This window comes from Citrus sinensis, chromosome 5 (genome assembly GCF_022201045.2).
Source record: "Citrus sinensis cultivar Valencia sweet orange chromosome 5, DVS_A1.0, whole genome shotgun sequence".
NCBI classification, from domain to species: Eukaryota; Viridiplantae; Streptophyta; class Magnoliopsida; order Sapindales; family Rutaceae; genus Citrus; species Citrus sinensis.
The window spans coordinates 18,881,841-18,900,985 of record NC_068560.1 but is presented as its reverse complement, the minus strand read 5'-3'; the positions used below and the strand labels follow the sequence as shown (position 1 = coordinate 18,900,985).

General features: G+C 33.4%; 1 protein-coding gene across 8 annotated transcripts in view; it reads left to right on the top strand.

Moving 5' to 3' along the window:
• The window catches only part of LOC102617357 (disease resistance protein At4g27190-like), a 123,777-nt gene that overhangs the window by 16,749 nt on the left and 87,883 nt on the right, over window positions 1-19,145 (top strand). The gene's annotated exons all lie outside the window — the stretch shown is intronic.

Genomic DNA, 19,145 nt, shown 5'->3' with positions numbered 1-19,145 from the left:
GGATTCCCACAACAGTATCCACCAAGACAACCAGCACCTCCACAGTCAAACTCCAAGTCAGGTATATCTCTTGAAGAAATTGTTAAATCACTTGCGACTAACACTCAACAATTTCAGCAGGCAACTACAACAAGTATTCAGAATTTGGAGAGCCAAATGAGTCAATTGGCGACTACAGTGAGCCGTCTGGAGTCTCAAGTATTAGGGAGATTGCCTTCACAATCTGAGGTGAATCCAAAGCAAAATGTTAGTGCTGTCATCCTTAGAAGTGGGAAGGAGTTGCAAGAGCCTAGTAAGAAAGTGACAAAACATGTAGAAGATGAGCTTGAGAAGAATGAATTGATGCCTAAATCTCAAGATGCGCAACCCACCAGAGCGAAACCCCTACCTATTGTGATACCTCCTCTTTTTCCAAGCTGATTTACAAAATCCAAGAAGGAGGAACAAGAGAATGATATCCTTGAGACATTTCGCAAGGTTGAGATAAATATTCCTTTATTAGATGCTATAAAACAAATACCTCGATATGCTAAAGTCCTTAAGGAACTGTGCACCTCCAAGAGAAAATTAAGAGGAGATGAAAAAGTTCACATGGGGGAGAATGTTTCAGCAGTTCTTCAAAAGAAACTACCTCCTAAGTGCAAGGATCCAGGTATGTTAATTATCCCTTGTAAAATTGGTAGTGTTAGAGTTGAAAAGGCTATGTTAGATCTAAGAGCTTCTATTAATGTCATGCCTCGTTCCATTTATTCATCTTTGAATGTTGGTCCATTAAAGAAACTGGCATGATAATTCAACTAGTTGATAGGTCTAATGCATATCCTGATGGGATATTAGAAGATGTCTTAGTACAAGTTAATGAGTTGGTTTTTCCTGCTGATTTTGATGTACTTGATATGGAAGAGGATAACTCCTCTAATTTTGTCCCAATTTTGCTAGGAATACCTTTTCTTAAGACTGCTAGGACTAAAATGGAGAGGTTATAGAATTCAATATGAATGAATTCAATATGAATTCAATATGAATGATGCCATGAAATATCCTAATGAGGAACATTCGGTATTTTCTGTGGATGTTATTAACCCTATAGTGCAAAAAGTTTTTTACAAGGAAAAGACGAAGACATTTCATGACAGAATGATTTTGAGAAAGGAGTTCTCTGTTGGTCAAAAAGTTATTCTTTTTCATTCTAAGCTTAAACTTTTTTCTGGGTAAATTACGTTCTTACTGGGTTGGACCTTTTATTGTTACTAATGTTTTTCCTCATGGTGCAGTTGAGATTCGGAGTCCGACCTCTGACAAAGTTTTTAAGGTTAATGGTCAATGCTTAAAACCTTTTTATGAATGTTTTTCAGTGAATATTGTGGAGGATGTGGCTCTCGAGAGTCCCATTTATGGAGATTGATGCATGAATGTGTCTAGCCAAAGACATAAAACAAAGGCGCTTTTTGGGAGGCAACCCAAAGGATTTATTTATTTTGATTTTTGTTATATCTTTTGTTTTTAATTTTGATTCAGATTGTTTAAATAATGTTTTTGCTTATTTTGGCCAGAAGAAAATTTTTGGTAAGGCGTGCCCACGTTTTAACTAATAAGTACTTCTGTGATTTTAAAGTAAAATGATTTTAAGGCGTGCCCACGTGCTTATTAAAAAAGTACTTCTGAAATTTTTAGTGTCTCAAGTGATTCATCACTAAAATATATATATATAAAATTTATTTATTATTTTTTTTTTAAAATAAAAAAATAAAAACGAAAAACGAAAAAAAAAGAGAAGGGTTTTTTTTCTTTCTTTTAATTTTTTTATTTATTTGAAAAAACAATTTAAAAAAAATTTCACTGTTCACAAAATCCCTAATTTTCCAGAAATTGTTTTCTTCTCCAGCCGCTTGCAGCACACCAGTAGCAAACCAGCCCGCCTGAACTAGCAAGCATCTCCCGCAGCAACCAGCTCCAACCCGCGCAGCACAACCATCCGCGAGCAACCTGAACCAGCAGCCGTGTACCTGCAAGCTCCAGCCGAGCAGCAATCGTCCGCAACCAGCCCACGCCCTGCATTCCAGCCGCGTGAATCGAAATCCGTGAGTGAAATTATTGTAACAATGCCGAAGAGGAAAGCATCAACTTCCAAGTCATCTAAAAAGACACCCGTCGCAAAGCAATCCAAGATTGCCGCTCCCACTATGGTTCCATGGAACATAGTTTCAGATTCACGCCAAGCTGTGAGACAAAGATCGAAACATGGAAAAGGCATGAGTGTTTTGCCACTTGCGGAATCCAATCTCGGAGGGTGCCTCACATTCACGACTCAACAAGAGAAAGAAAGGTACAAAGATATTTCCAAGCGAAAAATACTTCCAGCTAAGTATATTCATTACCCGACTCTTGAAAAATTGAATGTTAAGGATAATTTTGATTCTTTGATAGATAAGATTGGTTTGCGTAAGTTTGTTGATGTTGATTGTTTGGGTTATGTTGAGTTGATTAGGTAGTTCTATGCTACTTTTCAATTTAATATACCGAATGATTTTACTTTGCATACTCTGGATGTTATAAAGTTTAGGTTCATGGGACGAAATTTTTCACAATCTATCACAGATTTTAACCTAGCTTTAGGATTCATTGATGATGATTATTCTTCTAGTGATGCATATTTAGGAACAACTTGTGACTTTAGTGAAAATTTTGAGCCTTATGGCCTTTGGCGTAATTTATCTACTGATCACAATGCCTATGACCCGAGTAAATCAAAGAGTTCTTTCTTACGTGATCTTGTTTTGAAATGTGTGCATCGGTTCTTAGCATATAATTTTTTAGGGAAGAAAGATCACTCGGGAGTTTTCTCTAAAACTGAGTTTTATTTTATCTAGTGCATGTTAAATGATGTGAGACCTAATTTAGGTTTTTGGTTAGCAGATCAATTTCAGAGTGTGCTTAAACGATATAGGACTTTATTTCTTGGTCCATACATTACTCTGTTAGTTATAAACTTATGTGTGCTTGATCCTGACAATAATGATTTGCATCCTGCTTGCAAAAAGGAATTTTTGGATATGTCTGTGTTTGAAAGAACAAGTGTGGTCGAATTCAAGGAGGGGAGATTTCAGTTTACTGAACCAGGACCCACTCAACTTCCAAAGAAGCTTTATGCTAGGAGTGGTGCTACCTCTGATGACGAGTTTGACGACGAAACTGCTGCCTCACCAACTATTCCTTCTACATCTGCACCACCTTTGAGCATTCAATTAGAGAAAATGGAGCACAAGCTGAACAAGATTGAGCAGAATTTGGCCGCATACTTCGAGAGTGTGGGATTTATCCCACCATTTCCGCCAAGCCCATAGACGTTATGTGGATCAAAGCTCACAATTCAGGGAAGTTTTTGCCTTTAATCTTTTATCCTTACGCTTTAATTTTTATGTGAGCTTTGATTATCTTACATTGGGGACAATGTAAGTTCTTGGTGTGGGGGAGTGATTTGTGCATTATTGATGTCTGGAAGTATTATTTTCACTATACTCATCCTTAAATGATTTTGGAGTTAGTATGCTTCATATATATTATTATTTTTCTTTTCTTTCTCACTACTCTTTTCCCATCTATCTCAAATTATTCATATCTATTTTTATTTTGCCATATTCTTTCATCACTCACATTTTATCTTTCATTTTTTTTATTACTACATACATCTTTCTCGCTTATTATCTTTTTTACCTTTCCTTTTATATATCACTCATACCTTCTTCTCATTCTACACCACTATTGATGGTTGATTCATTTGAAGAGTGTACATGATTTGATGGCAAATTTACCAACTTTGTGAGGATTTGAGCCTATGAGCAACCACTTTGCTCTAATTATTTTTGTTATGTGAATATCAATCTTAGTTTGTTTATTCTAGAACTTGCTTTGTTATGCATGTTGAAGCCGCTGGATTTTATGCATTAAAATGATAAGGGCAAACCACTTTCCATTTTTCTATTCTCACATTTTTCTTCTTTTTCTCCACCCGAAAACCTTTATTTGTTATCTTTGTTTGAGCCTTAACCATTACCTATCTGATTCTCTCCGTCTACTTAACCATTTTTCTTCTTTTTTGAGCCTCAATTTAAGGAGATTTTTGGACTCATTGTGTAGATATATTTTGTTGCTTTTTCTACCTTGTATTAAAGTTTCTCAATTAGATCAACAAGCATTATGCTTGAATTAAATTGTACAAGGTTCGTTTCTTTTGTTTGATTCCAAAAAAAAAAAGAAAAAACAAAACAAAAAAAATCGAAAAAAAGAAAAAAGAAAAAAAAATATTTACATTCTTAGCAACTTGAGTAGAAATAAGCATTTTGATATCATAAGTTCATTCAATGAGTTCATTCTTCTCATTTTGATCTCTTTTTCTTTCATAAACCTTTCTTTTTCATTTAACCTATTTAACCCCATTACAACCTTTTTAAGACCCTTAGATTTTTGCATTTTATTCATGTTTTGTAGATTGAGATGTGATATCTGAGCAAGCTTATGGTAATAGCATTCTTTGATTTGATTTGAGTGCATAAATGATACCCTAAACACTTTGAGTGCATAGAGTGAAGTCAATGAGAGGGCTATTAAATCTTGTTGCACTTGAATTTTGAATGGATCTTCTTGGTGGTTGAATGTTTTTCTTTTATATTAGTTTATGAGATCCTATGCTTTAAAATCCTTGTCTTTCGAATGTTGATCGACTTAAATTCTTGAGCTATGCTTGCTTAAGATTGTTTCCGGATGAGTTGAGATGAGAATTGAGTGGAGATTTGGGATTAGTCTTGAGTTATATGCTTGAGGACAAGCATTATCTTGGTGTGGGGGAATTTGTTAGAGTGCAATTTATGCACTAGTTTTGCATTGTTTACTTCCCTTAATATCGATGTTTTGCACTTAATAATAGTGATTCACTTGTGTTTTATTTTTGTAGGTGCAATTCTATTGATTGGTGTTAAAATTGAGCTACAAGATGATGTTTGAGGATGATTGTTTTCTTGGAGAAATTATGAGCGTCAGAAGAACTTTGTTGATAAGGCGTGAGCGCGTGCTGTCAACTACGGACCTGCAGTTTTTAGTTTAACGTGTTTTGTATTTTTGGTTATTTTTGTAATTACGAATTTAATATTTCAGATATTAGTATTTTATTTTAAAAAGAACTCTAGAGGAGAAGAGAGAGGGAGTATTTAAGGGAGGAATCTATTGTGAAAAAGGAGGAGACTTTTGAGAAAAGAAAGAAACCCTAGATTTAAATTTTTCTCTTCTCTCTATGAAGAACTAAACCTATTATTCTGGTTGAAGGTTAATGAAGCTTTGATTCATCACTACTGTGAGATCTTTCTTATGCTTTAATTGTTTTATTGCTTTTTGGGTATTTGTTTATTCTCTGAATTATTTTCATGATTATGTTTGTTAATTAGGTAACTGACCACTATTTAATTATCAACTTAATCTATTATCAATTAAAGGATTCATCGTATGAAGATTTTAATGTTTGTGACAAATAACATAGCAGTGAGTTGTGTTATGAGAATAAACAATCTAATTTAAATGAACCATCGTATGCGTTTGTTGATTAGGATTTGGGTCTCTCTGGTTTTTCAGGCTGTCAATTGATTAAATCTTATGATCGTATCTAGAGTTGTCTATTGATTAGGAAAATAACCAACGGTTGTACCTTGGTTATCGACTCGTTAAGGAGAGATTGGCTATTAGAGGGTCTCAGTAGCTATAACCGGTCTATTCATAAGTAGTAATAATTTATATTTGAATCAATGATCAGTAGTCGAATCAAGCTGAGTTAATCCCTTCAACCAGAGCTTTCTCCAATTTGAATTATAATTTTAATTTGCGTTCTTTTTATTTTAATTTGATTTTTATTATTGTCAACAATTCCCCCATTTTGCATTTTATATTTTAAAAGGATTTAAATAATTACCGATCTCTGTGGACACAACCCTGCTCAATCACTATACACAATTTATTTAGAGTAGGTATTTATTTTTGTTGGCTTCAACAACCATCAGTGTCTCAAGTGTCTCTTTTAGTTTTTAGTTTCAATAATAAAAAAAAATCGAAAATAAAAAGGTTTTTTTATATATTTTATTTTTTTTATTTTATTTGATACAAAAAAATCGGAAAAAAAGGTTTTTATTTTTTTTTATTTTTTTATTTTATTTGAAAAAAATTAAAAAAAGGGTTTTTTTAGGGTTTTAATCCCTAACGTATGACTGGCATCCCACCAGCAGCCGCATCCAGAATCCCACCAGGAGTCGCGTCCCGCGTCCCCAGCCGCGTGTCATCCAGTATCCCGAGCGCAGCACCACCCGCGCGCAGCACCAGCGCGCGTCTGCACCAGCCCTGCAAGCAGCCTACGTCCAGCAACCCACGAAGCGTCACTCTCCTCTATTCAAAGAACCGCCGCTTTTCGCATTCAAACAAAACCTGTGAGTGAAATTACTGTAACAATACCGAAGAGGAAAGCATCAACTTCCAAGTCATCAACGTCTAAAATGAAACCCGTCACAAAGAAATCCAAGATTGCCGCTCCCACTACGGTCCCATGGAACACAGTTTCAAATTCACACCAAGCCGTGAGACAAAGATCGAAACATGGAAAAGGCATGAGTGTTTTGCCACTTGCTGAATCCAATCTCGGAGGGTGCCTTACATTCACGACTCAACAAGAGAAAGAAAGGTACAAAGATATTTCCAAGTGAAAAATACTTCTAGCTAAGTATATTCATTACCCGACTCTTGAAAAATTGAATGTTAAGGATAATTTTAATTCTTTGAAAGATAAGATTGGTTTGCGTAAGTTTGTTGATGTTGATTGTTTAGGTTATGTTGAGTTGATTAGGGAGTTCTATGCTACTTTTCAATTTAATATACCGAATGATTTTACTTTGCATACTCCGAATGTTATAAAGTTTAGGTTCATGGGATGAAATTTTTCACAATCTATCACAGATTTAAACCTAGCTTTAGGATTCATTGATGATGATTATTCTTCTAGTGATGCATATTTAGGGACAACTTGTGACTTTAGCGAAAATTTTGAGCCTTATGGTCTTTGGCGTAATTTATCTTTTGATCACAATGCCTATGACCTGAGTAAATCAAAGAGCTCTTTCTTACATGATCCTGTTTTGAAATGTGTGCATCGGTCCTTAGCATATAATTTTTTAGGAAAGAAAGATTACTCTGGAGTTTTCTCTAAAACTGAGTTTTATTTTATCTGGTGCATGTTAAATGATGTGAGGCCTAATCTAGGTTTTTGGTTAGCAGATCAATTTCAGAGTGTGCTTAAAAGGTATAGGACTTTATTTCTTGGTCCATACATTACTCTGTTAGTTATAAACTTATGTGTGCTTGATCCTGACAATAATGATTTACATCCTGTTTGCAAAAAGGAATTTTTGGATATGTCTTTGCTTGAAAGAACAGGTGTGGTCAAATTCAAGGAGGGGAGATTTCAGTTTACTGAATCAGGACTCACTCAACTTCCAGAGAAGCTTTATGCCAGGAGTGGTGATACCTCTTATGACGAGTTTGACGACGAAACTGCTGCCCCACCAACTATTCCTTCTACATCTGCACTACCTTTGAGCATTCAGTTAGAGAAAATGGAGCAAACAAGATAGAGCAGAATTTGACCGCATACTTCGAGAGTGTGGGATTTATCCCACCATTTCCGCCAAGCCCATAGACGTTATGTGGATCAAAGCTCACAATTCAGGGACGTTTTGCCTTTAATCTTTTATCCTTACGCTTTATTTCTTTATGTGAGCTTTGATTATCATACACTGGGGACAATGTAAGTTCTTGGTGTGGGGGAGGGATTTTTGTAATATTGATGTCTGGAACTATTATTTTCACTCTGCTCATCCTTAAATGATTTTGGAGTTAGTATGCTTCATATATTATTTTTAATTTTTTTTCTTTTCTTTTCTTTCTCACTACTCTTTTCCCATCTATCTCAAATTATTTACATCTATTTTTATTTTTTATATTACTACATACATCTTTCTGGCTTCTTATCCTTTTTACCTTTCCTTTTATATATCACTCATACCTTCTTCTCATTCTACACCACTATTGATGGTTGATTCATTTGAAGAGTGTACATGATTTCATGGCAAATTTACCAACTTTGTGACCTATGAGCAACCACTTTGCTCTAATTATTTTTGTTATGTGAATATCAATCTTAGTTTGTTTATTCTAGAACTTGCTTTGTTATGTATGTTGAAGCCGCATTACGGGATTTTATGCATTAAAATGATAAGGGCAAACCACTTTCCATTTTTCTATTTTTGCATTTTTCTTTTTTTTTCTCCACCCGAAGACATTTATTTGTTATCTTTGTTTGAGCCTTAACCATTCTCTTCACTTGTTTTTTTTTTATTATTTTACCCATCTAATTCTCTCCATCTACTTACCCATTTTCCTTCTTTTTGAGCCTCAATATAAGGAAATTTTTGGATCATTGTTTGGATATATTTTGTATATATTTTGTTGCTCTTGCTACCTTGAATTAAAGTTTCTCAATTAGATCAACAAGCATTATGCTTGAATTACATTGTGCAAGGTTCATTTCTTTTGTTTGGTTCACCATTACTGTGAAAAAAAAAAAAGAGAAAAAAATGTTTACATTCTTGGCGACTTGAGTAGAAATAAGCGTTTTCATATCATAAGGTTCATTCAATGAGTTCATTCTTCTCATTTTAATCTCTTTTTCTTTCATAGACCTTTCTTTTTCATTTAACCCATTTAACCCTATTACGACCTTTTTAAGACCCTTAGATTTTTGCATTTAATTCATGTTTTGTGGATTGAGATGTGATATATGAGCAAGCTTATGGTAATAGCATTCTTTGATTTGATTTGAGTGCATAAATGATACCCTAAACACTTTGAGATGGAGTGAAGTCAATGAGAGGGCTATTAAATCTTGTTGCACTTGAATTTTGAATGGATCTTCTTGGTGGTTGAATGTTTTTATACTAGCTTATGAGATCTTATGCTTTAAAATCCTTGTCTCTCGAATGTTGATTGACTTAAATTCTTGAGGTATGCTTGCTTAAGATTGTTTTTGGATGAGCTGAGATGAGAATTGAGTGGAGATTTGGGATTAGTCTTGAGTTATATGCTTGAGGACAAGCATTATCTTGGTGTGGGGGAATTTGTTAGAGTGCAATTTATGCACTAGTTTTGCATTGTTTACTTCCTTTAATATCGATGTTTTGCACTTAATAATAGTGATTTACTTGTGTTTTATTTTTGTAGGTGCAATTCTATTGATTGGTGCTAAAATTGAGCTACAAGATGATGTTTGAGGATGATTGTTTGCCTGAAGAAATTATGAGCTTCAGAAGAACTTTGTTAATAAGGCGTGGGCGCGTGCTGTCAACTAAGGACTTGCAGTTTTTATTTTAACGTGTTTTATCTTTTCGGTTATTTTTGTAATTTTGAATTTAATATTTAGATAATATTTTAGATATTAGTATTTTATTTTTGGAAGAACTCTATAAGAGAGAAAAGAGACATGAAAAACAGGGGGGAAGGAGATTTTTTTGGAAGAGGAAAGAAAAAGAAACCCTAGATCTAAATTTTTCTTTTCTCTCTATGAAGAACTAAACCTATTATTCTGGTTGAAGGTTAATAAAGCTTTGATTCATCATTACTGTGAGATCTTTCTTAAGCTTTAATTGTTTTATTGCTTGTTGGGTATTTGTTTATTCTCTAAATTATTGTCATGATTATGTTTGTTAATTAGGTAACTGACCACTATTTAATTATCAACTTAATCTATTATCAATTAAAGGATTCATCATATGAAGATTTTAATGTTTGTGACAAATAACATAGTAGTGAGTTGTGTTATGAGAATAAACAATCTAATTTAAATGAACCATCGTATACGTTTGTTGATTAGGATTTGGGTCTCTCTGGTTTTTCAGGCTGTCAATTGATTAAATCCTATGATCGTATCTAGGGTTGTCTATTGATTAGGGAAATAACCAATGGTCGTACCTTGGTTATCGACTGGTTAAGGAGAGATTGGCTATTAGAGGGTCTCAGTAGCTATAACCGGTCTATTCATAAGTAGTAATGATTTATATTTGAATCAATGATCAGTAGTCGAATCAAGCTGAGTTAATTCCTTCAACCAGAGCTTTTCCCAATTTGAATTACAATTTGAATTTGCATTCTTGTTATTTTAATTTGATTTTTATTATTGTCAACAATCCCCCCATTTTGCATTTTACATTTTAAAAAGATTTAAATAATTATCGATCTCTGTGGACACGACCCTGCTCAATCACTATACACAATTTATTTAGAGTAGGTATTTATTTTTGCTGGTTTCGACAACCATCATCTTTCCATGCATTGAATTATGCAAGCCAATTGTTTCTCGAAATTACAAATCTACCCTCATCATTCCCTCTCACGTATCCAGCACCACAGTTGCCCCTTCTTCTCTTCACCAAGGCACACAGATTACACGACAATGCAGCGATGCCAACGAAAGGTGCGTTTGGGATTGATGTGTTGTACCTTTTAAGCTACAATTGTTATGAAAAAAAAACTGTAACTATGAAACAAAAGTTAATAATATATAATAAATATAAATTTTAAATAATAATTTTGAAAATTTATTAAAGATATAATATGTTCTCCATTGTACAAGTGAAAAATCATATCAACATAGCTTTCAAGCTACAGCAGCTATTGTTCATTTTTATGGTCTGTGCTGTTATTATTACCTTTGGTTAACTTGTATCCTTTTTCCCAAAGAAATAACAAATAAAAGTTTTTAAAAAGATTGTAGATTTTTACTCAGACCCCTGAAGCCTTCCTAATAATAATGAAAACTCTAATCCTTGAAAAAAAAAAAAAACTCCTCTGTTTAATTATCAGTTGGCTTGGTATCAATATTGCTAGCTTGATGTTTTTAATCTCCTTGTTTGTTTGTCATTTTTTGGATTTTCTTTGTATCTAATTTTACCTGAAGATTAAAGATCAGTAAGACAAGCCATTTTTCTGAAGCAACCGACTGATTTTAGAGTAGGGCTCAACCACAAGAAAATATTTACATTGTAGTATCTCATATTAATAATCTAAAAACAACCAATCCAACAAGTTCAAATTCAACAAATCTAAAAAGCATTTACATTTACTTTTAAGGAGTACATGATAGCTATTAAACTTTGGTTAAAGATCTTCTAGGCAGAATTGAAATTCAGTCAATCATAAAATCAACCAATCCAACAAGTTCAAGTGCAGAGTCAATTGAACAAATCCATCACTAGCAAAATTAAGCTTATTTTCCGAGATTGAGTTGTTTTCGTTACATATGCTTTTAAGGGGTACATGATAGCTATTAAGCTTATTTTCCCGCAGTCACGAGCACTATCATCAAGACAAGATTATTTATATAAGAACAAGAGTTGAGACGAAAAACAAGTAAAACGAGATTCCTCTGTTTTAATTTCCCTGTTTTCTTGTTTAGTGATTGAAAAATTTTATATCTAAATTTTTGTAATTTTCCATTGAGGTTTATATTTAAATAAAGAATAAAAAGAATATGATTCTAAATTTATGCATTAAATGGTTACTATTATGTTCTTTTAAAATTGGCTACAATATCAATTACGTAACAAATTAGAGTTATTGACCACTTTATTAAAAATGAACATGTTATGTTATAATTTCTTTTACTATTCATTGGTATTACTTCTCTCATTAATTCCCTCTGCGGTTAACAGTGATCTTTTGCTCATTAAAATTGTTCTTATATATTCAAGGCCAATAGTGAAGCTCATTGCCAATGGTGAAGCTTATTAACTCTCTGATCCTAGATAATTAAAGAGGTGCATATGTTCGAAATCCTTTAATAATTTCTTTTAATAGCATAATCTCTAATCCTTGATCTTGATTACACTTGTTTCTTAATGTCCAAGAACAAATATCACTTGTTTGTCTTAGTCTTATTATTCAATTTTCTTGAGTTTTAAGTTACTGTACATTGTTAACTTCTGTGTTCTTATGTAGTATTAGCATGGTTAATTTGCATCCATCTTTCCATTGAGGCCCTTGAAACCTTTTTCTAAAAAGTTGTTTGTTGTCGCTTCTTTCTTTTTCTTTTCCTCTAGTTCATTTTAATTTATTTGAATCCCCTTTTTTTAACAGCCATATATATATATTGTTAAGCAACAGGTGAGGCAATGGCTGCAAAAGTGGGTCTGGCTGCTTTTTCCGGCATTGTATCAGAAGGTGCAAAGAAATTGTACAAACTAATTATGCGGCAGATCTCTTATGTGTTCAAGTACCAGAGATACATAGATGAGCTTAAGATTCATCTCTACAAGCTCACCAGAAGACACCATTCATTCTGAAATGCAACCTCTACCTCTCTTTGACGAAAAGGTTTTTTTTTTAAATTAATTTTATTCTCAATATTTAATTTGTCTTTTCCTTGAGTCTTCAAATTTAATTAATACCCACCTCTAGTTGGATTGAATTTTGGAGGAATAAAAATGTATGGTTTTCCTTTGCAGGTTGGTTTTCAAAGTTAGGAGGAGATAACTCTTGAAGCTTTAAGTAACATTGAAAAATTATGGCCCGATCAGTTTCAGGGAGTGTCTTATTATGGAAATTTAACAAAAGTGCGCGTGTGGCATTGTGATCGTCTAAAGTATTTGTTTTCATATTCTATGGTTAATTGTCTTTTGCAACTCCAACATCTCGAGATAAGCTATTGTGAGTCAATGGAAAGGATAGTCGACATCACGGGGTGGTCAGAAAGGGAAGAAGAAAAGCTGATTGAATTAAAGGCTTTTCCTAAACAACAATCTCTGCAGCTCCTGTGGCTTCCAGAACAAACAAGCGTTGCCAATACAGGATATAGTCATTCAGATTTAGTTGTTGAATTCCCTTCTTTGCTAAAGGTCGAGATTGATGGTTGCAGTAATATGTTAAGATTCATCTCTACGAGCTTAACAGAAGACACCATTCATTCTGAAATGCAACCTCAACCTCTCTTTCACGAAAAGTTTTTTTTAAAATTAATTTTATTCTCAATATCTAATTTCTCTTTTCCTTAAGTCTTCAAATTTAATTAATATCCACCTCTAATTGGATTGAATTTTGAAGGAATAAAAATGTATGGTTTTGCTTTGCAAGTTGTTTTCCCAAGTTTGGAGGAGATAACACTTGAAGATTTAAGTAACATTAAAAAATTATGGCCCGATCAATTTCAGGGAGTCTCGTATTGTGGAAATTTAACAAAAGTGCACGTGTGGCGTTGTGGTCGTCTGAAGTGTTTGTTTTCATATTCTATGGTTAATTGTCTTTTGCAACTTCAACGTCTTGAGATAGGCTATTGTGAGTCAACGGAAGGGGTAGTCGACATCATTGCTTCACTAAAGTCTGCAAAGCTTTTTCACTAGCATGTCTCAAATGCATATGACATAACTTAGTTGCTTCTGAATCTGCATCTTTTCCAGAGACAGTTGATGTTGATCCAATAATTGTACTTCATTAGAAATAGTATAAATTATTTCTTAGTGTGCCTTTCATCACCATTAGCACCATGGCTATTACGTTTAAAAATCCATCTCTTAGAGTGATTGTGAGCCCTTTAGATTCTAAGACTCTTAACGAGATAAGTTTTTTTCTTCAAACTTGATACGTAGTAAACATCTGTCAAGACTTGGATTGATCAATCATTATTCTTCAGCTGCATTAAACTTATTCATATGGTTTTATAAGCAGTTTCATTGCCCATAAAAATAACTCCATCGTCCCACTCGTTGAAACTGAGGTTTGATAGATTTTTTATATATGTCATGACCCAACCCAGACCTAACAAGATATTGTCCACTTTGAGTCTTAACAAGGCCCGCACGGTTTTGTTTTTGGGGCGCCCATACACCCCAAAACATGTTTTGTTAATTAATGTGTGAATTACCCCTTATAAACCCAACATCTCTCTCGTACTTTACTGATGTGAGATTCACCTAGAGTGTTACATACATCCTCCTTTAGGGACTCAGCGTCCTCGCTGAGGTTTACCCCACCATCACTCAAAAGAACAGGAGGAGCCACTCTGATACCATCTGTCATGACCCCAACCCTGACCTTATTAGATATGTCCGCGTTGGCCCTTAACAAGGCCCACACGGGTTTGCTTCTAGGGTACCCATACACCCCAAAACACATCTTGCCAATTAAGATGTGAATCACCCCTTATAAACCTAACATCTCTCTTGTGCTTTGCTAATATGGGATTCACCTAGGTTGTTACAGCAGCAGTGTCGTATACGTGAACAGTACCATATACCCGAAGCATGAACCTCCAGCTCTGATACCAATTGTTGGGGAAGCGCAAGTTGAATAATTATCAATATCATGGTAATTGTGATTTATGGAGAAATGTAAATGTGGTGACAAATAAATGCAAAAAAAAAAATCGGACACAATAATTTATGTGGTTCGGCATAAAGCCTACGTCCACAGATAAAAATTAGAAGATAATTTTACTAATAAATGGAAGTTACAAAAGTTTGAAATACTCTAAAAACCCAGTACCCAATAAACCCAAACTCCCTTAGCACGAAAGAAAATTCTCTTCTAAAACTCACTTGGAATGAGCTTAGATCTCACAATTTTGGATGATAAAACAAATGAAGAATTATCCCTCTATTTATAAGGAAAATGGGTTGCATTATTGCACCAACTGCAACAATTTTGTTGACAAAATTAGACGGCTAACCGTAGCAATTTGTCTTCAAATTTGGCTCTCCAATTTTGAATGCATGCATGTGTTTTTCTTTTAAATTTGAATGCGTGTTTGTCAATTGCATGCTTTAGCCAATTTTGAATGCATCTATTGATTTTTTTTTCAACATCCGATTAAAATTTTTCTTAAATATTCAAGGCGAAATAGAGAAGCTCACCAACTCTCTAATCCCAGATAATTAAAGAGGTGCACATTTTCTAAATCCTTTAATAATTTCTTTTGATAGTAGAATCCTTGCCAGTTGATTTTGATATCTATTCTTTCATAATTTCCATCTACTTTTCATGAAAAAAATTTCTCTAATTTGTTTTAATATTGTAATTTACTTTTCACGAGTTTTAAGTTCTTGTTCATTGTTAGGTCTGTGTTGTTATTATTACCTTTGGTTAATTTGTATCCTTTTTCCCCAAAAAAAAAAAGGAATAAAAGTTTTTAAAAAGATTGTAGGTTTTTATTCAGACCTATGAAACCTTTCTAATAATACCAAAAACTCTAATCCTTCAACAAAAGAAAGCAAGAAAAAAAAAGGTCCTAAATTTTAATATCTGTTGGCTGTGTATCAATACTGCTGGTTTGTTGTCTTTTACTTCATTGTTTATTTGTCATTTTATTAGATTTACTTTGTATATATCTAAGTTTACTTAAGGCTAACGATCAGTAAGAAAAGCCCTTTTCTATAGCAACATACAGATTTTGGAATAGGGCTCAACCACATGAAAATATTTACATTGTAGTATCTCATATTAATAATCTAAAAATAACCAACCCAACAAGTTCAAATTCACTCAAATCTAAAATAGAATGCTTTTAAGGAGCACATGATAGCTATCAAATCTAAAATAGAATTGAAATTCAGTCAATCATAAATCAACCAATCCAATGAGTTCAAGTACGGAGTCAATTGAACAGATTCATCACTTGCGAAATTAAGCTTATCTTCCGAAATTGATGAGTTGTTTCCATTAGAAATTTCCCCGCAGTCACAAGCACTATCATCAAAACAAGATTATTTATATAAGAACAAGAGTTAAGGAAAAAAAAAAGAAATAGGTAAAACACTGGTGATTGAAAAATTTTATCCCTAAATTTTTTTAACTTTCCATTGAGGTTTATATTTAAATAAAGAGTTAAAGAAATTTAATTCTAAATTTATGCATTGAATGATTATTATTATATTCTCTTAAAATTGGTTACAATATCAATTAAATACCGAATAGAGTTATTGACCACTTTGTTAAAAATGACCATGTGTTCTGTTTATATGATAAAACAAAACACGGGGCGCACGCTTAAGTCTTCTTCTTTCACAATTCAATTGTATTACTTACTCTCATAAACTCTGCAGTCAACAGTGATCTTTTGCTCATTAAAATTTTTCTTATATATCCAGGGCCAATAGTTCTATGTGTCCAAGGCCAATAGTGAAGCTCATAAACTCTGTGATCCTAGATAATTAAAGAGGTGAACTTGTTCTAAATCCTTTAATAATTTCTTTCAATAGCATAACTTCTAATCCTTGATCTTGATAGCAGTTGTTTCTTAATGTCCGATAAAAAATATCTCTTGTTTGTCTTAATCTTGTCATTTAATTTTCTTGAGTTTTAAGTTAATGTTTATTGTTGACATCTGTGTTCTTACGTAGTATTATTAATGGTTAATTTGCATCCATCTTCGAAAAATGTTTTCTTTCATCAAAAAACTGTTGGTTTTCCATTCAGGCCACTGAAACCTTTTTCTAAAAAGTTGTTTTCGTTTGTTTTTTTTTTTCCTTCCCCTCTAGTTCACTTTAATTTATTGAATCTTTTTTTTTTAATAGCCAAAAAGTACACATAAATTGTTAAGATACAGGCCAAATGGCTACAGAAGTGGGTCTGGCTGCTTCTTCCAGCATTGTATCAGAAGGTGCAAAGTCACTGTTCAAACCGATTACACGGTAGATATCTTATGTGAAGCAGCTGAGATATAGAAGAGAAATGGTGTAACAACATGTTAATCATGATAATCTTCAAGGGGATGAGATTTATGAGGATGTCTCTAAATAGCATTGAGGAATTCATTAAAGGGGTTGCAAAATCCATCATTGATGATGAAGCTAGAGCTAAGATGTTCTGCTTCAAAGGATTGTGCCCAAATTTGATTTCTCGTTACAAGCTTAGTAAAAAAGCTGCGACGGCCGCAGAAGATGCTGCTAATCTCTTAAGGAAAGGCAATTTCTCTAGTGTTTCCTACCATCCTGCTCCAGATAGGGCGGAACTTAGGGACGTGAAAGATTACGAGATCTTTGATTCAAGAAAGGAAATATTTCAAGTGGTTATGGAGTCGTTGAAGGATGATAAGCTCAAGGTAATTGGGGTCTACGGGATGGGCGGCGTGGGTAAAACCACGCTAGTCAAGCAAGTTGCAATGAAAGTAATGGAAGATAAGTTGTTCGATAAGGTCGTTATGGCTGAGGTAACACAAACCCCAGATTATCGAAAAATTGAAGACCAATTTGCTTTTGATTTAGGCATGAAACTTGACTTGAATGACAGTACTTTGGAAAGAACTGACGGATTACGTAAAAGATTGAATAAAGAGATGCGGGTCCTCATTATATTGGACAATATTTGGACAAAACTTGAGTTAGATAAAATTGGAATTCCAACCGGGGATGTTGATGAGAAAGAAAGGATGATCAGGAACGATGCACGATAGTACTGATATCTAGAAGTCGAGATTTATTGTGCAACGACATGAATTCTCAGAAAGATTTCTGGATTGATGATTCAACAAGAATATCTGCTTATCAACCTACTGAACATGAGATTGTTGAAAGACGCGGAGGATTGCCTGTTGCACCAAGTACAATTGCAAATGCTCTGAAAAGTAAGAGTGTTGCAATTTGGAAGGATGCGTTGAATCAGCTTAAAAGTCCCAGTCTAAAAGAAATTCATGGTATGGATGCAGATGTGTATTCTTCTATAAAATTTATGTTACAAAGTGAATCACAAAAGCAGCTGTAAATTAAGAAAAAGTAAAAGATTTTCCCTCTTTGTGTGATTAAAATAAAATATGTACCATAAATAAATAGGCAAAAAATAAACCAACACAATCTAAAGTAATAAACCAAACACAAGAGACATAGATTTTTACGTGAAAAAACCTAAAGCGGGAAAAACCACGGGACCGTGGTATGATATAATCTTTCACTATATTAATGAGATTACAATATAAATTAATTTTTCTCTAAATAATACTAGAGGCTAACAATGAGATTACTCCTGTTTTAAAACAGGGCTCCTTTGTTATCACTCCCCTGTTTCTACTTGGTGATTGTAAAAATTTATATCGGTGATTGTAAAAATTTATATCTAAAGACGAATAGTTATAGAGTTAAAAATAAAATTCATGATAAAAAAAGAAAAGCATCAGAGGTTCTGATGCTATCATCCTCATCCCCAGCAATATATTTATGTGAACATGGGCCGAAAGGGGCTAAATAAAATTAGGACGGGTACATGCTAGAAAAATACACATTTTTGTATTATTATATAATAATTAAATGCGGAATTTGAAATTGTACCATTATTCAGTTATTTGGATTTCAGATAAGTGTTAATTGAAGATCTTAAACTAAATAATATCAGACATTCGAGTAAATACATAAAGAGATTCATAGTTTAATATCGTTCTCAATTTTGGCTATATAATGTTGCAGCAACCAGCGCACTTTTTATAACTGTAATCAAATATGATTTTTAAATAATTTTTTTTTTTACGAAATTAGTTAAAATGCCATATGTGTGATCAGATAAAAGTTGTTAAATATCTTATCTTTCAAATTATAGGAGTAAATATTCACCAAACACTTTACAATTTTTAGTCAATGTTTATGAAAACACGGCCGCAAAATGGTTACTAATTCTAGGGATCAATCCCTAGTATTAACGATTTAACATACCCATAATCCATTAATGAAATTATTTAATTTATAATAATCAGACTGGAGATTTGTTCATGCAAGTTTGCACGATGATGGGCTTTCGTGTTTCAGTCAAAAATGAAATAATTTGTAAATAGTGGTTATGTGGAACTTATAACCAAGCATCAATTGTTGACATAACAAATAAAATAACAAAATAGCAGCGGGGTTGACGATACAAATCAAATCTTTTTTTATTTTTTTATTTTTTATTTTTCCTATTGCATTCTGCATTCTCAAAAGTTTGGTCCAATTAAAGAGAATACGGAGAAATGACTTTATGACTTGTATCATCTGTGGAATAATCCATAGAAATATATATGAGAAGCATGCCAAAGAAAATGGCGCTGATAACAT